At 31.7% G+C, this 11,667-nt stretch overlaps 1 long non-coding RNA gene across 1 annotated transcript; it reads left to right on the top strand.

Annotated features, from left to right (window-relative positions):
• Positions 1–2,271: 2,271 nt before the first annotated feature.
• Positions 2,272–11,419, top strand: LOC143054020 (uncharacterized). The gene is made up of 6 exons (XR_012971544.1): positions 2,272–2,400; positions 4,776–4,904; positions 7,002–7,145; positions 8,041–8,121; positions 9,543–9,618; positions 10,956–11,419. It is a non-coding gene; the product is annotated as an uncharacterized LOC143054020 (long non-coding RNA).
• The last annotated feature ends 248 nt before the right edge of the window (positions 11,420–11,667 follow it).

Raw genomic sequence — 11,667 nt, 5'->3', positions numbered from 1 at the left:
TTTTTAATTTCTTCGTTTTTGAAGTCAGGAAAATGACAGTTGTTATCCATGTCTTTGCAATTTTATTAGGGACTTTTGAATTTTCCTCGGAGTTCAGTAATTTTGTGAAATTACTTTTGACATGTGATTTCCTTATACTATTTTGTGAATCTAAGCACTATTGAAGACCTGTTGGTGACCCTCTGCTGTTGTTTTTTATTTGGTCGGGTTGTTGTCTCTTTGACACATTCCCCATTTCCATTCTCAATTTTATACTAAAATGTAAGAGGCTTTATGCTCTAGAAAACAACCCAATTGCCTAGGAGAGAGGACAAACCGACACATGAAAGCAGTCACAATGTTCTTTGTTGATGTACTTGCATCTGAAAGCATGACAGATAACCTCGTGAACACTTCAGATAAAATAACTAGTGTTTACGATAATCTGGCTTGTGTTGCTTCTCATTTTTATTTCACAGTCCTCAATTGCACCAGTCATCCTCATGAAATTTGTTCATGGCCTAGATAATTCGATGTTTCGGGCATTTAGTTTACAGCTATATAAGTTGTTTAATGATAACCATGGTAAGGTATCACATTAACAACATTAACTGCGGAAAGATATTTGTAAGGAGAAGATATACAATATAGATACTTGGATGTTACATCTAATAAATATGATAACTGGTTTAAAATATTTGCAATATGTTTGGTATGTGCGCTTTGTTTATTGTTGAAGTTATAAGGTATTATTTTCTACACATATTTTTGGTTGATAATATTACAAGCATCTTAACCCTTATAAACTTATAAATAAACTCACCATAGATTCCAGGATTACAATTTTGTTATTGCGCCAGACGCACTTTTTGTCTACAAAAAAACTCATCAGTAACGATCGAATCAAACACAATTAAAAAGTAAAAATAAAGGACGAAGTTGAAGATATAAAGTAATTCTATACATAAACAAACTTGGATTTTCTTCAGCGTTGGCAGTAGTAGTCGCGGATTTCAATCACAGGTGTTAAGCAATGTTTATTTCGAAAAAGATAACATCCATACTTTTTTAAAGAAACAATTTTCGATGTCTTTGACTCCTATTGCATCTAAAAGGTCTGGCAAATAGTTCCAAAGTGTTGAAATCTCTACTCTTTGGGCTAGACAAAAGACTTAAGCAATCAGTTGTGAAGTAGCATATATAGAATTTCAACACTCCAGTTCCGAATACATATCTTTTTAGATGAATGCAAAGGTAGTATACCGCTGGTCAATAGTCATGACTTGATTGGGTTTTAGGTGTTCTCAATATGGGGTTAATTTATTGACAATTGTCTCAATAATTAGTTATCAAAGGTACCAGGCTCACAATTCTAAACGCCAGACGCGCGTTATATATAACAATACAATCTAGACTTTGATAGAAACAATGGAATGGAAAGATTGCATAAAAATGATCGCAAAATGTCTTGTTATCTAGTCATTAGCATACAACCGGATGTCATTCATCCTATCGTTGGGTCTATGTCGTTTTTTCCTTACAAATGTATATTGATCAGTCTACAAAGATAACGTCCCATTCATACAAATAGTTGGGATGTTTCGTGGTCAATATACATATAACAAAATGTGGCATACTTTCAACCTGAGACTAAATGACGTAGATGTTAGCAACTATTGTTTATAATAAGACCTTTATCAATGAGCAAAAAATATGACCAATAACAAGCTTTACAAAACACTGCCATGAAAAATATATAACGGTCCTAATTATGTACAAAATACAAACAACCGTGATGTACAGCAATAACGACAACCAAGTAATTACAGGCTTCTAACTCTATACCTAAGCAAATAGTTATTGTGTTTTAAAGCTAGTTAATGGAAAATTCATAATAAAACCACTGGAATAAGAAGTTAACGAATACTGTATATATCTACTTCAATCAAAGCTCCTATTGATTATCCGGATTTGGCTTGAGTTGAATCTACACTTTTGTATCTTTCAACTGTCAATTAATTAAGAAAGTCTTTGAAATGATGATCATCACGACGTTTTTAATAATAGTGGAAACTGCTAACATGCTAATCGTAAGTATATGGCAAAGTTTGATGCTATTTATTTTCTTTTGGTTTTTTGGTGTATAGCTTATTGTGTAACAAAATGCATAATCCATATCGATCTAAGAAGGTATATGATAATATTTTCACCATTTATTTTTCTTTTTACATAAAGGTAATCTTGAAACGAATTATGTTGTTTGGGGAAAGACATATCAAGACAGTCTATATGTGTGCATGTCCAAACACTCACTGTTACTAGCACCTTCATATTACTGCACGCTGGCAGAAAATAGACATAAAGGTTTATTATCTTGGACAAACGTTTTTCGTGATGTCTGTGAATATCAGCTTACAAAAGGTATTATTATACATCAAACACAGACATTGCTTCGACATATCCATATAAAATGGAAACACGTTGCTTTTTACTTAGACTATAAGTACTTCAACAAGAATAGTTACTAGTATTGCTTCTACTCCTGCAACTATGGCTACTGCTACTGGTGCTATTACATACTGCTACTTCCTACACAACTCCTCCGCATTTCTATTAACCTTATTACTTAATTTACTATTAGTACTACTAGTTCAATATACCTATAAACACTTCAACTGCAACCTTTGCACCATATTAGATAAAACGCCACTAGTATGAGTTCTATGTTTGTCTTTTTTAACAAATCGTTAAATACCAATAAATACAGAATAAGCAATCACTAACGTTATTACAGCTACTTAACAATCCCTACATCTATATAACTACTACCACTGGTACCTCACCCAGCACTACTTTTTTTCTGGTACACTATACATGTAACTACTATATCTAGAAATAATTCCACAATTGGTATCACATGTATACCTATCATTACTAGTACACATGTTTGGAAAACTTGTATTTACTTATGCAGATACTCATTATTAATGCTGATTAAAATAAATAATGAAGGAGGCCCGTCCACAAAATAAAATCAAAAGTATGACGTTAATGGGCTTGTAAATGGTTGTTAAACATTCGGTGGTAAATCAAATGCATATTCAGAATTAGAACACATTGATACGATATGAATCTTAATCCTGCTGGTTACTAGACAATCTATAAGCCGGATTTTATACGTTTGAGGAACAGTATTTTCTCTTACTCATAACGCCAAGAGCAAAGCATAGAAGGAACAAATATTAATTCTTTAATGATTGATTTGATTCACTCGAGCTTCGAACTGACGACCTCAGACCATGCAAGCAAAACACGATACTTCGTGACCACTGAGGCAATAAGTAAAACGGTCAACATTAAAAAAACAAATCAAGAACCGGTAAAATGATAAATGTTGCATGAGATTTGGTAAAACGTAGTTGTATCCCTTAATTTTAAGTCTATTAACATTTTAAAAGTGTTTTAGAGAGTCACAGAATATAAAATTGAGTTTTACATGACTACAATACATAAATTTAGATAAGTCGTTGCTGGAGACACAACAGTCGCATGAATGACAATGTGAAAAGAAGATACACTAATGATACAGCACTCTATCAAAAGCGAGATGACGTAAACATTAACAACTTGAGGTTATCGTACGGCCTTCAACAATAAGCAAAAGAACTACCGCAAGAGATAATATAACATGATCATCTATGACATATGGGAAACAATTCAACAAGAGAACTAGGAGCCTGATCTATGGACAAAATGATAAACTATAAGCAAAAAAGTATTTGGATCCAGAGTCTATTTTCTTGGTTTCTTTAATTAATGTACATATCAATGTTAAGTATTGCATTAATTTGCTTTGACGATGATAACTTTTAGTATGAATCAAATTCATCTGGTGCTGTCCATTTTGAAATACACCGATAGTAAAGTGCAGGTACAGTTAAGATGCGAAAACATGTCCAAATTCGTATGACAATACTAGACAAAACTGAAATCAACAGAGATAAACTATCATACTTCAGCGTAGTAAATAGGATATGTTTATCTTTATTGTTGATTGCAAAATACGGTGGCAGACCATGGCACGATCGAGTAAAGACAGAAATGCATAAGAAGTATCCTCTCTCCCGATGATATTACTCAGTAATTAGCATTTCTGTGTTGAAATGAAATTAATTACCATTCATATGAAAATACTAATATATTAGATAATATAAGACATATAATTGTTCGAATTGCTGAGGATGTTCTACCCCACGAGTAGATAACCTTAGCAGTATTTGTTAAAACCTTTTGGAAGTAATCGTCTTTTATGATCAACAACTTCTTACTGTAAATGGATTTTTCTTTTTTAATACGATGATCACTGATTATTTTTTTTAAGTCAAATACATATCTGGCGATAGAAATAAAAAGCCTGGTCTCTTACATGTTCTTTGCTTTTTCTTTTTTTATTTCATTTGTAAATGTCATAGAGCCTCACTGATGTAGTGCAAAGTGACATTTGTGTATGTTTCGTATAGTTTGTAAAAACCCAGCATCGCTCGTGCAGTGAATTTAGGAGAGAAAAAATGCATTATGCTGATAATTTCAACGTTAAAAAATGTAATTATTAAACAGTTACAAATGAAGGTTGAAAAACCCTCATTATTTTCGCGATACATGTTTGGCATTGTTTCAAAGTGAACTCTAGCGGCTTTCATATTCAACCGTTTCAATGTAATGACAACTTTACTTTATGTCGTTGTAATCTTGTCGATTCTCAAAAATGACTTTAACTAACAGAATCCATTTTCCAGCCGAAGGTGGGATTGATCAGCCCCTGCAATGTTTAGCAGGTCAACTGGTGCAAATTAATAGTCAATGGAAACTCCTTAAAACAAAAAAAGAATGCAATGACACCTTACATAGGTATGCTTGTAGAAATGGTAAGTGCTAATAATTTTGTAATCTTTTATCATTTATTTTCTGTAAAATTGTCAGTTTACAAAAAAAAATTCAAAAGAAAGGAATACATTCAATTATTTGTAATCTAATGTTTTATAGTACACATATTTTGGAGCACGTTTTGTACTGAATAAAAGGTATAAAAAATATTTACAAAAAGCTACTTCTGGAATAAAAAAAGTCAAATTCAGATTTCAGTTAAACATTAGTCGTCATCAATATGCAAAAAGTGTGTTGTATCATTTGTTCACACATGTACTTATGATAATCAATTCTTCGAATAATAGGGCTACTGTATTACAAAGGCAATCATATAGAGACATCATAGAGAAAACATAAACCGTAATCACTGAAATAAAGTGTCGTTTGATCGGAATTAATACTCATTTGAATTGAAATTTGACTTAGTCCTAATAACTGACGAAAAGTCAATAATATTATTCAAAATATATCCACACATATTTAGCCAGCCGGTTTTAATTAATATTTACCTTTTCATGTTTTTTTTTCAGTTCAGAATTATAAAGCAAAACTACCTATTTAAACAAAAAGTACTTCTTTCTTGTAAATATTTAAGGCCTCTTTACAGTTAAACCTTTTTTTTTATTGCAAGATTGATAATCCCAAATCGTTTTTAATACTATTTGATGAAGGATAGATTTATAATTCTGCACATTGCTACTTTAAACAATCTGAGATTTAACACATTTCCATGTGTATTATATCTTTAAAAAAAAAGATTTGGTATGATTGACATTGAGACAACTCTCCACAAGAGGCCAAATCACACAAGTTAAAGAAATTAACAACTATAGGCCACCGTACGACCTTCAAAAAGAGCAAAATCCATGCCGCATAGTCACCTGTAAAAGGCCCCGAATTAAAAATGTAAAACAATTTAAACGAGGAAACTAACGGCCTAATTTATGTCAAGAAAAATATCAGATAATTATTCGCATTCGATGATGTGATAAACTAACAAAAAAGGACGTGATTGTGGTTATGGCAGTCATTTGTAAAGTTTGTGATCCAGATATTCCACAACAGATCATTGATTTGACGGCCGTTGATTTGTCAAGAATATCTTATCAACTTTTTATTTCTAACCTTTCATTCAAAGGTTGACTTTTGAGCAGCAACCATTTAGGTTTTCTATGTAATCATTCTGGACATTAAGCAACCAACAACCAATCAATTCATGATGAAATAGATCAAATTGCTTTAATTTCCCTTCACATGGTTAGCTCTATTTTTGGGTACAAAGTAATTACATGGAAAAAAAATGATGACAATTTTAGATGGCATTGTACTTTAATCAAGTTAAAAAGAACTATATTTGTTACTCTTTATTTAAATGAAAGAAACTTTTAATTGCGAAAAATAATTCTAGATCCAAGGATTACATAGTGGGATGTTTAAAAATTAATTTGAAAACTTATTACAAACTATTCAGTTTAATTTGGAACACAACATTTTTTTTCAAAATAGCCTATAGCAATTTTTATTTCAATATCTTGATCACGATACAATGACATCTTACCCTTGTGGTCATTCATGTGTAGTTACTTAGTACACGGAAACAGTATGTACCATGAAAGTTAGAAGGCAAATTCAGGCAATTTGATTGGACGAGAAGTTGTAAGTATGTGCTAATGTCAATTCGTCAATGACAAATTAAACTTTATTGGTGTTTTTATACGTTAACAGTGTTCATCGTTTTAAGTCGGTAGTAGGGCAACTGTGTCATTTTGTAGGAATAAGTAAGAATATGTGTTTTCCGTAGTAAACCTTTAAGTTCTATTGATTTTGTGATATAATATTGTTGGACAAAAATTATTTAACAAAAGAAATAAGCACGTCATCGACAACAGTGAAATAACGATCATTACATAATAAATGCGTAAATGCAACTGTCGCCGATTTGATATATCATTGTATGCACTAAACTAATAGTATTTATTAGAAAATTGTTTTATAAAAAAATATTGATAGGATGGTGGAGTTTTGTGTAATTTAAAGTATCCCGTTAAACTATTTGCGAATCCTGTCATTTATTTTGTTTTCTTTGTTTTCATTAGATTTAGTAAGCACAACTAGTTATTCCAAATATAAAAGTTCACCTACCTTCAAATTTAGTGAAACCAAACCTATATTTATGACAAACTTAGTAAGCCTATTGTCTTCAGTAAAAAAGGATATAACCACAAGTGGCATACCTTTTGGTAAGTAACTAATGTATGTGGGTTCTTATCGAGCAAAATCATTAATTTAAACACACATTGCATCGCACCATAATGATGCTGCATGCTTTTATATGAACATTGACAAATAAGCGTGTTTTATTCTATCATTTATAAATATTCCGATGCGTTTTATTACACATGTTTATTTGAACTAATGACACTATATTAAACAAATGTCCTTGATAATTAATGACTACTATGGATATAAACACGCAGTAGGAAGAACTGCGTTTTTGGTTTACATTGAAATATGCTGCAAAATTACACCGTTTCGTAGATGAACCATGTATGTCTGTTTCATCTTGATAACTTAGCTAACAAAATACTGATAGTTGTTATATTCATTCGAAACTTAATACATTACTATCGGTAAACATGAAAAAGAATTTCAACTTTAAATACGAAAGATATTCTTATCACAGAATGTGTACTTATAGAACTACCAGCGTCACAAGTACTCAAACAATAGGCTTTAATTGTGTTGTTAAGTTCAGATCTTTATCTTACAATTTTTCAGTCCTTTCAATTTATTTTGAATTAACAACGAGCAATTAAAAAATAATAATTGCATGATTTCCCAACAAACCAATCGTAGCATGGTGTTGATAAAGCAGTCGCCATGCAAATCTGAACGTATGTGTCAATTTCGATTATAGGACGACAAATCTAGTATCACAAAAACTTCGATATTGCATCTGTTACACATTTTTACAAAGTGTTCACACGTGAAGACAGATGTCTTCTAAATCTGATTATGTACACATTAGGCCGGCACAGGTGTATTATTAAGTCGATTCAGAAGAATACATAAGTTAAAAATAAAGATAAAAATCATTGTTTGACACGAATAATCATTACAATTTAAACATTATAGAAAGAATTGCATACAAAAACCGTGACCAAACCAATAACCAAACAGATCTTTGTACCAATGGAAATAAGTCAAATGTTATCGGTGAGTACAATATTTACTGAGCCAAATTATGAAATTCTATTCTAAATAACATATAATTTTGATTAAAACAAAATGGAAGTATAACATGTATAACAAGGCAGAAGCAACATGCATGTTTATCACTCACATTCACTTCAAATTTCTTTGCATGGAGCGCAGAAGGGTCAACATGTGGAAATTGGTAAAATGTTATTAAAGTCATTATCTCGTCCATGCTCCACGTGCATCGATGACGGATTAACAGTGTTTTTGCATTCCATTGAGATTCTTTTGAATTTGCCTTTGTGGAATTGCATTCTATTCCCTAATCGGTGCATTTTATAGTTATGGAAATTCTGGAAATCACCTTATTTTTTTCTTTTTTGCTTCGGTTCAACAGACCCCAAACATGTTCGATTGGATTGAGTTTTGGAAAATGACTTGGCCAACCAAGAACGTTAATGTTGTTCGTTTTGAACAGATTTATCGTCAGCCGAGCAGTATGTGATCTTGCATTGTCATGTTTAAATCGATCACACGAAAAAAAGGACGACTGACTAAAATTACAGATGATATCTTTTTTCAGAAACGAAAACATTCAAATGAAAAATAAGTGTTGTTAAACTTTTTTGGCAAAGTATAAATCAGTTTTGTAAAACAAATGTACATTGTTATTCAAAGCTTCATATATAGTTGTGTTTCCTTAATCAAGAAATAGGGACGACGCATACCATATTTTTTAAGCTTGCTTAACATCTGACCTGTATGCTAGTCGGTTAATTCCTTTAAATTGACAACGATGTGTGAATAAAATAACAAAATGTTCAACGGAAATGGGTGATGTTTCAAAGAGACACCAATACCAGACCATACATCAGAGAACAACCGAAGTCCACCAATGAGTGTTCAATAGAGACAGAACATCCTGCACCCGGAGGCGTGGTTGAGCTGGCCCTTTCAAACACAAATGTATCCTAGTTCAGTGATACTTAGTTCAAACTTAACAGCAAATATATAAAAGAAACTACAATCAAAACTCATACAAAGGCCAGAGGCTCATGACTTGGAACAGCCTCAAAACATGTTTTTGTCAGATATCTACCCTCCCCCTATACCTCTAGTCAATGTAGAAATAGGTAATATTTCAGAAAAAAGGGGTACAATAGTCAACATTGTGTTATAATCTTAATAACTACATTGTATAAAAACAACCAAAAATATGTAACAAAGAAGAATCATGCTTATAGATCAAGCACAGTAGCAAAAACTGGAAAGACAAGAATACAAAAATTTAGCAGCACAATACTGGGATGTATAAGTACAGAGCCACGTCATATGTATAAAACAAAGAAAAAAATAAACGTTTGAAACAATCAAAGTACTATTATATCATGTATATATCTGATAATAATATCTTCTATTTAATATAATGCAAAAAACAGTTGCAATAATTGGTGGAATGATAGGTGCATTATCTATGATTGCTGCATCTATCGTGCTGATTGTGTGTAAAATAAGGTCAGTATCAATTCATTGAAAGTTAGATACTCACTAAGATAAATAATAAGATTGAAATAATTGAGTTTTTTATTAAAAAGAATTTTTTTAAATGGAAAAGGAAATTGGGTTAAATTTAAACGGTAATATAAAAGTTCCATGAAAAGAAGAACTCACAGTGCAATTTTACAGAGTAAATGTAATCCAGTCTGGATTTTTATTACAATAAAATTGAGAAAGGAAATGGGGAATATGTCAAAGCGACAACAAACCGACCATAGAGCAGACAACAGCCGAAGGCCAACAATGGGTCTTCAGTTGCGAGAAACTCCCGCACCCGGAGGCGTCCTTCAGTTGGCCCCTAAACAAATATGTATACTAGTTCAGTGATAATGGACGTCATACTAAACTCCGAATTGTACACAAGAAACTAAAATTAAAAATCACACAAGACTAACAAAGGCCAGAGGCTCCTGACTAAGGATAGGCGCAAAATTGCGGCGGGGTTAAACATTTTTTTTTAGATTTGGATTTGAAGACTTGACACATATGTATAAAGTAAAATCACAATAATACTGCACTCATATGAACATTCAAAATTAGACGCCCTAATCAAATGGAAAATTCAGAAGCTCAAACACATCAAACGTATGGATAACAACTGTAATATTCCTGACTTGGTACAGGCATTTTCTTAAGTAGAAAATGGTGAATTGACCCTGGTTGTATAGCTAGCTAAAACTATCAGTTGTATGACAGTCGCTTAAAATGTTAAATGTCCCTGTGTAACGATATACCGAGTAATTTTATATACCATATTCAAAGAAGTAATACAGGTTTTACCTTGTTAAACAACAGTTTTCGAAAAAACATGTAAACATTTAGGACTTCATACCTATATGCCATCGGTTATACATACATAAATATAGTAATATTTATCAACACAGTACAGGACAAACACACATAGCTCAAGGTAGACATGAATATGATGAATATGTTTGATAAGGAATAAGGTTGAGATATGTCCAAATGTCTACTTATAGAAGTTCCCAGCGAATGAGAGTCCTTGGAAACGAAAATTATATGAATATGCAATATTTAAGAGTATCTTCAAATGTTTTTCTTTATTACATGGTGTAGTGTTACACAGTACAACATTTGTTAATAAGAAAATTAGTTTTGTGAGACGTTATCATGGTTATAGCAGATTATATATTTGTTATATTATCCTGTAGGTTTATAAAACAAAACCATCAAGACATTACAATGTTTGCGATTTAAATGGCCGTCTTTTTGTTGTGTCATTTAACAGTTCACTGAATTTCTTTTTTGTACATGTACATGTTTTTGGCTTACAGATCAAAGAGATTTTTTAAAGAGTCAAGTAATTACGAAGATACTAGACAGGTGAATTTTGCAAATACAATATATGAAGACCTGAACAATACAAGAAGTAAGAAGTCAACAACTGTATCAACTCAGACGAGTGAACACGATGAATCTCGCTCACCTGTATATGAAGACATAAACGAGTCTGAGAAACAGAAAAACATTAAACCGACATAAAAAAAACTATCCAGAGAAATATCACCAATTGAAAGCTTAAAATAGGTTATGTCGTCTATAAAAGAAGCTTAATATGATGTGAAATAACTTACCAAGATAGTTCAATCAGAAATATATATTACAAGATGCTCAATCATTTAAATCAACACAAACATTTTAATCATTACCAATATCCATAGTCAAAGTAAACTCATTCTGACTACTGTGTATTTAATTCACTCAAATGTCAATTCATATAATATAACTGTGTACTGTGGTTGTCTTTTTGTCCTTTATGTTATGTCAGGATATTTTGGTCTTATGCATTCGAATTTGGTGTCTTTCGCCTCTCTTAATAATTCTCTTAAGGTATTGATAGAAAAGGGTATGTTTGAAAAATAGTGGAAAATAGCTGTTCAAACATGGCAGACAAAAATACAACATAGAAAAAAATGATTTTAAATCATCTGGTTGAATTCAACCATCATCTCCAAAAATTACTTATTAATGGGGTAACAAGTTTTG

The sequence above is a fragment of the Mytilus galloprovincialis genome, chromosome 12 (genome assembly GCF_965363235.1).
Source record: "Mytilus galloprovincialis chromosome 12, xbMytGall1.hap1.1, whole genome shotgun sequence".
NCBI classification, from domain to species: Eukaryota; Metazoa; Mollusca; class Bivalvia; order Mytilida; family Mytilidae; genus Mytilus; species Mytilus galloprovincialis.
The sequence above is the reverse complement of the archived record's forward strand: the minus strand, read 5'-3'. Positions and strand labels throughout refer to the sequence as shown.